Consider the following 12,612-nt stretch of genomic DNA (forward strand, 5'->3'; position numbering starts at 1 on the left):
GGTGAAAAGCATTCCACCTTGGCCCTCAGAAACAACCAAATGAGGACAAAATAACCAACTGAAGTCAACGCTGGTGAATTATTTAGGTTTGATTCAGAAATGTTCATTTTAATGTACTGTAAGTTTCAGAAAAAGTTTCTCAAAAAACTTCATATTTCACTAGACAGCTTGAGGTCTCAAGCTTAAATAAGCCAAACATTTTTCTCTTGTATAAGAGGAAACCAAAAGTAAAGGAAATGTTCTCATAAAATTTTTACCACTTAAAATACACTTAAGATGTAATATCAATGTATCAAAAAAAATGCTTGCTGGATTAGGGATGCAAACCAAGGCTCCACTCCTTCACTGTTACTTAAAATAAATAAAAACGTACAGTCACCAGTTAAGACTGGTCTTCAAATCAAGTAGGTCACCATCACTAACAGTCAAATGTACAATGGGACAACTGGTACAACATCGTTCAGTGAATGCTAGCTTTAAAAGACTCAACTTCATTCATATTGAATTCATCATCAACACTCAAAATCAACTCCCTAATTCAGACATTTTCATCACGTGACAATGTAGATAATTCTGAAATAGATCCCAGAGAGTCATCCTGCAGTCAAAGAAACAGTTCAATTTTTCTCTCAAAAATAAGGGATATATTTTAAATGCAGCTTCAATACCATTACAAGACCAAAACATAATAATTCAATTGTCTTCAAAAAGTAGTAAATATTTCAGGATATAAATAAATTTACATATTGTGTTTGTGTGCAGTGAAATATTCATGTGTACATTGCTGGATCCTTCCTTGTGCTTATTATTATATTTATTGAAGACAGCAATCATATTTCTTGTATTATTCCTTTTCATCAGAATTTTATATTTATATTCACAACTTTGTGACTTAATGATTGCTCTGTTTCCTGATTTTTACCTATTTCTACTTCATAGTCTTGAAATGACTCAAGTTGATTTCTATATTCAGAAGTTTGGGAGTTCAACTGGCTCAACAGTGAGTAGAAATACCTATTATATAGACAAGAGAAAGTCAGGAATGAAGATTAAATCACAGAAATAAAGCAAATATCAATTTGACATTCAGTGTAGGAGGAGTAGAACCACAGTTGCTACAGTTTGGATTCGAAGCATCCACTGTGTGAAGCATGACCTGTGTGTTTAAGGTTTGGTACCTGGTCTTGGTATTATTTTAAGAGTGTGGAACCCTAAAAATGTGGGATCTAATAGTAGGGAGTTAGGCTCCCTGGGGTCTGTTCTTTAAGTGGACATTGGTACCATGGATGCTTCCTCTTTCTTTCCACTGGTCAGTAGGAGACAGAGCATCCCTTCTAACCTGTGCTCCTGTCATGAAATACTATGCTACAAGAGACCAAAACAAAAAGAATCAAGAGACCATGGATCTACACCCTCTAAAACCATCAATGAAATTAACCTCTATACACTTAGATGTTCTTATTGTGAGTATTTGCTAAAGTATCAGAAAGTGCAGTGACAGATAGGAGAGTGTACAAATCTCAGTGTAAAACCTCCAAGCACAAAAGGAGGATTTGTATTTTATAAATTGGTATACACTCTGAAACAGTGTTTCCCATCTCTGCACTTTTGGAAAGGTTAAAAGGTTGATCTTACTACTTCCCATTAACTGAGAAAAGTAGAAAAAAATAGTAAAAACCATTTTAGAAATGGCAACTCTGGACTATAAAGACAGATCAGCCCTGAGGAGAACTGGCTGCTATTCCAAAAGATCCATGTTAAATTTCCAACACCCACATGATAGCTTACAACTGTCTGTAATTCCACTTCCAAGGTCTTCTTCTCGCCTCCTTGGGCACTGCACACATGTGGTACACAGACATACATGCAGGCAAAATAACAACACACACAGAACAAAATTTAACATTTTATTAAAAGAAAGAAATGGCAAATGGACATTGAGTTTCTTTCACATGTACATTAATGTGATGTGTCATCCCCACAGTGGTATGTCTGTACACCTCACATAAGCTCCTTCGCAGACTTGTGTCATACTGCTGATAGATTTCACAGTTCTGAATCTAAACATTTACTAATCTCATCTAATTTCTTCTGAAACGGTGCCCCAGAGTATACTTTGAAATCCATCCTGATTTTTGGAAACCCTGTTCCTTGTCAAGTTTTAATGAGAAAAGTCTCAGTTTCCTACACAGGAGCTCTCTCGTTGTGTTTTCATAACCATCCTATGACAGGGAACACTTATGAACAGAGTAGATCTGTAACTTCACACTTTCAGGTCTTGAAAGAGTTAGTTGAATGCTAATCTGTCATCTTCAAATTTCTTTCCTTTGGTCACAGCCTCAGCAACTCTCTGAGGGCGAACTTCTAAGAAATCGTTTGTAGACAGAAGAAGAACAAATAGCTTATGTTTTAAAGAGTTCTTTAGAAGTAACAGTGCCGAGTGGCTAGATTTATACCCCTGTACAGTACACAGGGACTGATAAGGAGATAGAGACCCCAATGGCCTTTATCTGACCTTCCAGTTCAAGTATTTAAGCAAAGAAACAAAATTCCCTTTTATGGAACCATAAAGAGGCTCACAGTAAGCACATACTCTAACTAAAGAGTATGTGTGTGTGTGTGTGTGTGTGTGTGTGTGTGTGTGTGTGAGAGAGAGAGAGAGAGAGAGAGAGAGAGAGAGAGAGAGAGAGAGAGAGAGAGTATTTTAAATATTTAACATTTTATCCCCAAAGGCAACAATGTTTTCTACTTATTTCTTAAAATGGTAGTCTTTAGCTTGGGGGTTTTCACATATTTTTTCCTTTTTGTGTCTTCAAACAAATAAATCACTTTTCTAGCAAGTCCAGCTTTTCATCGTAGCAAATTCAAAACCCGGCTGGCTCAGAACCGGGAAGGTTTATTTTCCTTTCCCTTTTCTGAATGAGGCCTTAAGTCTAAAATTGCCCTCCATGAAAGATTCTTTTTATCCCTAATCCGTCATCGAAATACCTCTGTGAAATATAAATGACCAAGGCTTCAAAGAAAGAGGCGGTCAGCTTTGTAAATAAAATCCATCTTGGAAACGAGAAGCAGCAGAGGCTACTTACCCTCCAGCTGTTTATAGTGAGGTGCAGATCTCGTCAGATCAACTCTTTCACCACCAAGGCCTCTAATTATTTCTTTTTCATCTAAGGTGAATTTTAAGAAGTTGCTTTTGTCTAATTGTTTTTGAAAAATATAAAGAAAGAAATCATTATGGCTTCTACTTTTCTTCAGAATTACCCATATTGTTCATAGACTGAAGTCCATAAAATGATCAGTTCCAAAGAATCCCCCCAGAAGAAACTAATAACTTCTTAATCATTTATACACTTCTATATCCTGAACTATATCCTGTGTTGATGATCCCATTCAACCCTCTATGGGACTAATATACAGGAAGTGTCACATGTCACAATGATTAGCATGAGAGCCTGACCCCACCTTCACCTTCAGGCCCAGTCTTTGAATGAGGCCCCAAGAGGAAGATACAAATTGCTTTGCATAGCAGTCAAAGATTTTATTTAAACTAGATTCCTCCCCCAAAGACTAACTAATAGAATCATTTTTTAAAATGGGAGCCTAGGCAGTTTGGATGCTCACCTTACTAGACCTGGATGGAGGTGGGTGGTCCTTGGACTTCACACAGGGCAGGGAACCCTGATTGCTTATTGGGCTGACGAGGGAGGGGGACTTGATTGGGGGAGGGGGTGGGAAATGGGAGGTGGTGGCAGGGAAGAGACAGAAATCTTTAATAAATAAATAAATTAAAAAAAAATGGAGGGGGATGGTGAACAACAAAAAGGCATACCAGAAAAGGGGAGAATATGTGCAGAGTTTTACAAGATCAAAGAATTTTGCAACCTTGTAATTTCAGGGCATGACCAGACAGATCTAGAGTTCAAGGTTATCTATCCTTGGCTCCATAGCAAATAGACTAAGTAAGACCTTATTATTTCAATAAATACAGTCAAATTAAAAGAACTTTAAAATTATAAGCAAATTGTTATCTTCTACTGCCTAAAGAAGTTGATAAATTAGACATCTGGGTCAATTTTGAGGGTTGAGTGGAAACTTTTTAATGAGGAAAAATGTTTTTGGACATCTTTGTGTGAGGATTTGAAAAGATTGAAGCCACTGGTCAGCTTCTTGCCTCTTATTAAATGCATTCTTTAACTGGATTAATTTAACATCATTTACCCATCTTTAACTCACAGGCATAAAAACAAACTGTATCAATGTGCCTTTAATCTTTACACATCATAGTTTGTAAATAACTTCCAATCTTTTAAGAGATATATGTCACTCATATAAAAGTTTCCCATTTACAATGAAAAACTCAGCCATTAGTATATCACTGAGAACAGTTCTGTCCTTGCTAAAGGGAGCCTCCTACTTATTAGTACTTATTCCATTCTAAACAGGGCTTCATTTGAAACCATCCTCTGCTGCTCCACATGCCCTTTTTCTGAACTGGACACATTCCTTGGCTCTTCAAGGCCTATTGTAAGGTTTTCACTGCTATGATTTTTCCCAGAAAGATGTGAACTAATGTCTATTTACTTCAGATAAAGCACCAACCACAGACAAAAGAAAATAAAACTAAAATAAGTAAATAAAATGGTTCATCCAAATCTAGTTTGGTGAAACAGATAAATAAATAAATGAGTTTGTTTCAGTTTTTGCTTTGTTTTGTTTTGTCACCGAAAGGTCCCATCCTAGCGTGAGTGACAACCGAAGAAGATACATCCCTAAAACTCAAGATACAGTGATAGGTTCACTGTAGATTTCTGCTCAGTTCTTACAGGGTGCTTATGTAACTTTGGTGAGCTCATAGGTTTCCTTCGCTTGGTGAATCTATGAGTCTTCTTTTTTCTTCCAGAACGAAATACTCAGTTTGGAGGAAAGAGTGCATAACTGGAAAGCAGTGATGGTAGAGGATGGGTATGAAAGACCCACATAATGTCCTGCCTTTGTCATACTGCGAAAGCTCTTGCACTCAGAATCCTCCTGAGGCAGAGTCTGAAGACTTAGTGTCTTCTGTCCTCTTCATGGTGGTTTTGAATGAACCTGTTTCCTTCCACAAACTTCTGTCTCCCAGGTTGTTTTAGAGTATAATGGCCCCAAGATTCCTCTACTGCAGTCATACTCATCTTCCATAACAAATTCCATAACAAATTCCATAACAAAGTCTTTCTTTAAGATTCTTCATTCTGGGAATTTTCTATAAGGAAAACAATGCTGTGTATGACATTTGGTAATTGTCTTGACTTAGCATCTTTCCAAGTTTATTTTATATTGGAACATTATGTATAAGTATATCAGGCTCCATGTTCACTTGATAATATATTGAATGGAGATACTGTGTTTTATTTATCCATCAGTTAATGAACAGATAACATGTATTGTTCTCACTTCCTGGATATTAATAAATATTGTGGCTAATAGTCATGTATAGTTTATTGTATGCATTTATATAGTCATTTTTCTGTCAATACAGGTTTTTGGTCATCTGGAGATGTTATGTTTAACTTTTTGAAGAACTGCCAAGTCGTTATTCATAATAAAGATCACCATATAGCCCCATTGCTAATGTACGGTATCTCCAGTTCTTTACATCCTATCCAATTGTTACCATCTGTCTTTTCTATTACAGCCACTCTAGTGCATGAGGAATAGAATCCTTCTGTAATTTTGATTTGCATTTCCCTAATGACTAATAATAGGGAGTGTCCTTTCATGTGCATATTGCCATTCATTTTTCCTCTTGAGTTAAGGGTCTATTCATATAGTTCTCTCATTTTAACACATGTATTTAAATTGATTCACATAACATATTACCCCTGATTTAAGTATACAATTTAATTTGTTTGGGTAAATTCAATAATTAATTTTTTTAAAATGTGGTAAAATAGACACAGTACGTAATTGTAAAACAAAGAATTTGCTAATTTAGTCATTTTTAGGTACACATTTCATTAATCATTCATTCAATTCACAATGTAATATATCAGTCAGGTTTATTTCTCAAATCCTTTCATTATCTAAAAAGTAACTCTTGCAGCAATAAGGAAATAACTGCTCATTATCCTAATAACCTTTACTATGTCCTAGAATTGGCCTATGTAGTTCCTTCATGTCACTAAAATCATACAATACTGAACATTAGGTATCTAGCTTATTTCACTTAGCATAATATTTTCAATGTTCTTCATCATGTAATATGTGTCAGAATTGTATTCTTTTTTTGTATGAGAATATAGTGTTTTGCTCTCTTCGGTCATGTGCTGATGTATGGTGGCATTGTTTGATCCTCTTAGTGATTATATCTTGTGCGAATACACTGAATATTAGCACAAGAGGATCTATCAAAGTCTCTGTTTTTACTTCCTTTGAACAGGGACTGGAGAAGTGGTTCAGAGGTTAGAAGCACTTGCTGCTCCTATAGATAACCTGAGTATATGGTTTGATTTCCACCTGTGATAGTTTTCCCTCATAGACATGTAATTCCAGCTCCAAAGGTTCTGAAACGTTTGTTGTCATGAAAACCATCATCTGGCAGTTCAGGGGTTGAAGGAGATCCAATAGTGTTGGTGAACTAATCACTCAACTTGGCTTTACTATCTGAGGGAGTCAAACTTAATCTTCTAGGGCCAGAAAAGGGGGATAAACTTAACTCCCTTGGACCGGTGAAAAGGGGAAAAATATAGACACACATAGATCTTCAACATGTCAGGATCTCACCTAGGGTGCTGATGAATGGCAAGCCTGTAGTAGGTCAGAGATATTGAAGATCAGGTGCAATGCAGACTAAATAATAAACAGCCAACCAGACACATGAGGACTTTTCCAAGGGCCAAGGCTTGATTCTATATTTTATTATTCTTACGGTTGTTTCTTCTACTATCTTCCTTTTGTGTTCTGTTTTTCTACCCTGATGTTTCTCTTCTGTCTCTCTTGATATCTTCCTTCTAGCTAACTTCATTTTTCCCCTTAGAGCTTATATATCCCAGTAAAATCTTTCAAGCACTATAATATTATAATGTGATTATAACCTATTTTAAAGTGAATTATTGCAATGAATACAAGTGAAAACAATATGTTTTCCATATCCTTTCATGATTAAACATTTTACATATTACAGGTGAAAATCAAGTTGTCCTAAGAACCCACATACATTCATTCATACCCAAACAATTTGCTATAGATAATGAGAGTATAAGCAAGCAAAGTATTTTTCTCAGCCACTTTTTTTTTCTTTTTGCTGGGAGGCTGAATTTTGAGGTTACAAAGAAAGGACCAATCATTTTGCTATTTTGCTGCTCATCTCAAAAGGTAATCTTGAAAGAAATCTTAGAAGAATTACAAATCTAAACGTTCATGTATGAAAAATAACCACTCTGCTCTATTTAAAATCCTCAAGAGTGCATACCCACTTATCAACAGGTTTTTTAATATCTTGAAACTAAGGACAGAAATGGGTACAAAGAATTAATCATGGCTATTCCTATCCCATCCAGCTTACATCCAGATCCCCCCACCCCCTGCTTCTCTCCCCCCTCCCTCCCTCGGTGGCAGAGCTCCTCCCTGCTCGGCCTGCTTGGGCGCTGGGTCCTAACCCAAAGCGTAGGGCAAAGGGGAGCTCGGGGGCTTCTTTGTCCCCAGAGCCCACCTGCAGCGAGCAGGGTGGGCCCTTTGTCTGCGAGCGAACCAAGCAGCAAGGAGTTTCGATCAGGGCACCTAGTGAGACATCATTGTGGTGAGTGAGTGCTGCGGCACCGGGGAACAGCCCGCCTACACTTCCTGATCAACCTACAGGGCTACACTGCCCAGTACCTCCTCGCTATTCCTATCCCATCCAGCTTACATCCAGATCCCCCCACCCCCCGCTTCTCTCCCCCCTCCCTTCCTCGGTGGCAGAGCGCCTCCCTGCTTGGCCTGCTTGGGCGCTGGGTCCTAACCCAAAGCGTAGGGCAAAGGGGAGCTTGGGGGGCTTCTTTATCCCCAGAGCCTGCCTGCAGCAAGCAGGGTGGGCCCTTTGTTTGCGAGCTAACCAAGCAGCAAGGAGATCCGAACTGGACTCCAGGAGAAACATCACAGGGGAGTGACATCACTGGGAAGGTACATCAGTTGGCAAGAAGACCTGATCCTGTAAAAGAAGATCCATAGGAGAATATTGGGAGGAAGAGATGGGGAGACGCCAATGCAAGAATTCACCCAACAATCTGAAAAACAACACGAAACCACCAGAAGCCAGTGACCTCAAAACAGGAGGACATGAACACCTTAATCAAGAAGAAGGAGAAAAAGCTGACTTCATGACAGGGATTGACACCCTTAAACAGCATATAAAAAACGCCCTTATAGAAATGGAGGAGAAGTATAACAGAAAGTTCGAGGAATTGAGTAAATCAGTGAATGATACCCTAGGAAAGCAAGGAAAAACAATCAAGCAGATAATGGAAACAGTTCATGATTTGAAAAATGAAATGGAGGCAAAGAAGAAAACACAAACAGAGGGCCGGCTGGACATGGAAAATCTAGGTAAACGAATAGAGACTACAGAAACAAGCATAACCAGCAGAATACAAGAGATAGAAGAAAGAATCTCAGAGTCTGAGGATAACATAGAGAAAATAAACGCACTGATCAAAGAAAACAGCAAGTCCAACAAACTCTCATCACAAAACATTCAGGAAATATGGGACACAATAAAAAGACCAAACCTAAGAATAATTGGAGTAGAAGAAGGAGAAGAAGTGCAGCTCAACGGTCCAGAAAATATACTTAACAAAATTATAGAAGAAAACTTTCCCAACCTGAAGAAGGATGTACCTATGAAGGTTCAAGAGGCATACAGAACCCCAAATAGGCTGGATCAAAAAAAAAACATCCCCTCGCCATATAATAATCAAAACACAAAATATACAGAATAAAGAAAGAATATTAAGAGCCGCAAAGGAAAAAGGCCAACTTACTTATAAAAGTAAACCTATCAGACTTACACCTGACTTCTCTATGGAAACCATGAAAGCCAGAAGGTCCTGGATAGATGTACTGCAAAAACTAAGAGACCATGGATGCAAGCCCAGACTACTATATCCAGCCAAGCTTTCGTTCACCATAAATGGAGAAAACAAAATTTTCCAGGATAAAAACAAATTTAAGCAATACGTAGCCACAAATCCAGCCTTACAGAAAATAATAGAAGGAAAATCACTAACCAAGGAGTCCAACAAAGACCTCAATAACTCAGACATCTAGAGACCATTCACCAGCGCAACTCAAAGAAGGGAAACACACAAACCCTACTACTAAAAAAGTGACCGGAGTTAACAACCACTGGTCATTAATAACACTTAATGTCAATGGGCTCAACTCACCTATAAAAAGGCACAGGCTAAGAGACTGGATACGAAAACAGGATCCAACATTCTGCTGTCTACAAGAAACACACCTCAGCCACAAAGACAGGCACCTACTCAGAGTAAAGGGCTGGGAAAAGGCTTATCAAGCAAATGGACCTAAGAAACAAGCAGGTGTGGCCATACTAATTTCTAACAAAGTTGACTTCAAACTTAAATCAATCAGAAGAGATAGAAAGGGACATTTTATACTCATAACAGGAAAAATTAATCAGGAAGAAGTCTCAATCCTGAATATCTATGCCCCTAATATAAAAGCACCCATGTATGTAAAAGAAACATTGCTAAAATTCAAGGCAGCCATCAAACCACACACACTAATAGTAGGAGACTTCAACACTCCTCTCTCACCAATGGACAGGTCAATCAGACAGAAACCTAACAGAGAAATTAGAGAATTGATGGAGGTAATGAAGCAAATGGACTTAACAGACATCTATAGAATATTCCAGCCAAAGAGGAAAGAATATACCTTTTTCTCTGCAGCTCATGGAACCTTCTCGAAAATTGACCACATACTAGGTAACAAAGTAAACATCCACAGTTACAAAAAAATATTAGTAACCACCTGTGTCTTATCAGACCACCATGGATTAAAGTTAGAATTCAACAACAATGCTACCCCCAGAAAGCCTACAAACTCATGGAAACTGAACAGTCAACTACTGAACCATACCTGGATTAAGGAAGAAATAAAGAAAGAAATTAAAGTCTTCCTTGAATTCAATGAAAATAAGGAAACAACATACTCGAACTTATGGGACACTATGAAATCAGTCCTAAGAGGAAAGTTCATAGCACTAAGTGCCCACTTAAAGAAAACAGAGAAAGCACATATTGGAGACTTAACAGCCCACCTGAAAGCTCTAGAAAAAAAAGAAGCAGACTCACCTAGGAGGAGTAGAAGACTGGAAATAATCAAACTGAGGGCTGAAATCAACAAAATAGAAACACAGAAAACAATCCAAAGAATCAATGAATCAAGAAGCTGGTTCCTGGAGAAAATCAACAAGATTGACAAACCCCTATCCAAACTAGTCAAACGGCAGAGAGAAAATTTGCAAATAAATAAGATCAGAAATGAAAAGGGGGACATAACCACAAACACAGAGGAAATTCAGAGAGTCATTAGATCTTACTACAAAAGCTTGTATGCCACTAAACTGGAAAATGTAAAAGAAATGGACGCTTTTTTAGATAAATACGATTTACCAAAATTAAATCAGGACCAGGTGAACAATCTAAACAGACCTGTCAGTCGCGAAGAGCTAGAAGTTGTTATCAAAAACCTCCCTACCAAAAAAAGCCCAGGGCCAGATGGTTTCAATGTGGAATTCTACCAGAACTTCCAAGAAGACCTAATACCTATACTCCTCAATGTACTCCACAATATAGAAACAGAAGGGTCATTACCAAATTCCTTTTATGAAGCTACAGTTACTCTGATACCAAAACCACACAAAGACTCAACCAGGAAAGAGAATTACAGGCCGATCTCACTCATGAATATCGACGCAAAAATCCTCAACAAAATACTGGCAAACCGAATCCAAGAACACATCCGAAAAATTATCCATTATGATCAAGTAGGCTTCATTCCTGAGATGCAGGGCTGGTTCAACATACGAAAATCTATCAATGTAATCCATCATATAAATAAACTGAAAGAAAAAAACCATATGATCATTTCATTAGATGCTGAAAAAGCATTTGACAAAATTCAACATCCATTTATGTTAAAAGTTTTGGAGAGATTAGGGATACAAGGGTCATACCTAAATATAATAGAAGCTATATACAGCAAGCCTACAGCTAACATCAAATTAAATGGAGAGAAACTCAAAGCCATCCCGCTTAACTCAGGAACACGACAAGGCTGCCCACTTTCACCATACCTCTTCAATATAGTGCTGGAAGTTCTAGCAATAGCAATAAGACAGCATAATGGGATCAAGGGGATTCGAATTGGAAAGGAAGAAGTTAAACTTTCGTTATTCGCAGATGATATGATAGTGTACATAAGCGACCCCCAAAATTCCGCTAAAGAACTTTTACAGCTGATAAACAGCTTTAGTAATGTGGCAGGATACAAGATCAACTCCAAAAAATCAGTCGCCCTCCTATACTCAAAGGATATGGAAGCAGAGAGGGAAATCAGAGAAGCTTCTCCATTCACGATAGCCACAAACAGCATAAAATATCTTGGGGTAAATCTAACCAAGGAAGTGAAAGATCTATTTGACAAGAACTTTAAGGCATTGAAGAAAGAAATTGAAGAGGATACCAAAAAATGGATGGACATCCCTTGCTCTTGGATTGGGAGGATCAACATAGTAAAAATGGCAATTCTACCAAAGGCAATTTATAGATTCAATGCAATCCCCATCAAGATCCCATCAAAATTCTTCACAGATCTGGAGAGGACAATAATCAACTTTATATGGAAAAACAAAAAACCCAGGATAGCCAAAACAATCCTATACAATAAAGGATCTTCTGGAGGCATTACCATCCCTGACTTCAAACTCTATTACCGAGCTACAGTAATGAAAACAGGGTGGTACTGGCATAAAAACAGAGAAGTCGACCAATGGAATCGTATAGAAGACCCGGACTTTATCCCACAAACCTATGAACACCTCATTTTCGATAAAGGAGCTAAAAGTATACATTGGAAGAAAGAAAGCATCTTCAACAAATGGTGCTGGTACAACTGGATGTCAACCTGTAGAAGAATGAAAATAGACCCATATCTATCACCGTGCACAAAACTCAAGTCCAAATGGATTAAAGACCTCAATATCAGCCCGAAAACACTGAATCTGATAGAAGAGAAAGTGGGCAATACCCTACAACAGATGGTCACAGGCGAGCGCTTCTTAGGTATAACCCCAGAAGCACTGACATTAAGGGCAACATTGAATAAATGGGACCTACTAAAACTGAGAAGCTTCTGTAAAGCAAAGGACACTGTCACTAAGACACAAAGGCAACCTACTGACTGGGAGAAGATCTTCACCAACCCCGCAACAGACAAAGGTCTGATCTCCAAAATATATAGAGAACTCAAGAAACTAGACTTTAAAATGCTAATTAACCCAATTAAAAAATGGGGCACTGAACTGAAAAGAGAATTCTCAACAGAAGAACTTCAAATGGCCAAAAGATA

Source organism: Microtus pennsylvanicus, chromosome 12 (assembly GCF_037038515.1).
Source record: "Microtus pennsylvanicus isolate mMicPen1 chromosome 12, mMicPen1.hap1, whole genome shotgun sequence".
NCBI lineage: Eukaryota > Metazoa > Chordata > Mammalia > Rodentia > Cricetidae > Microtus > Microtus pennsylvanicus.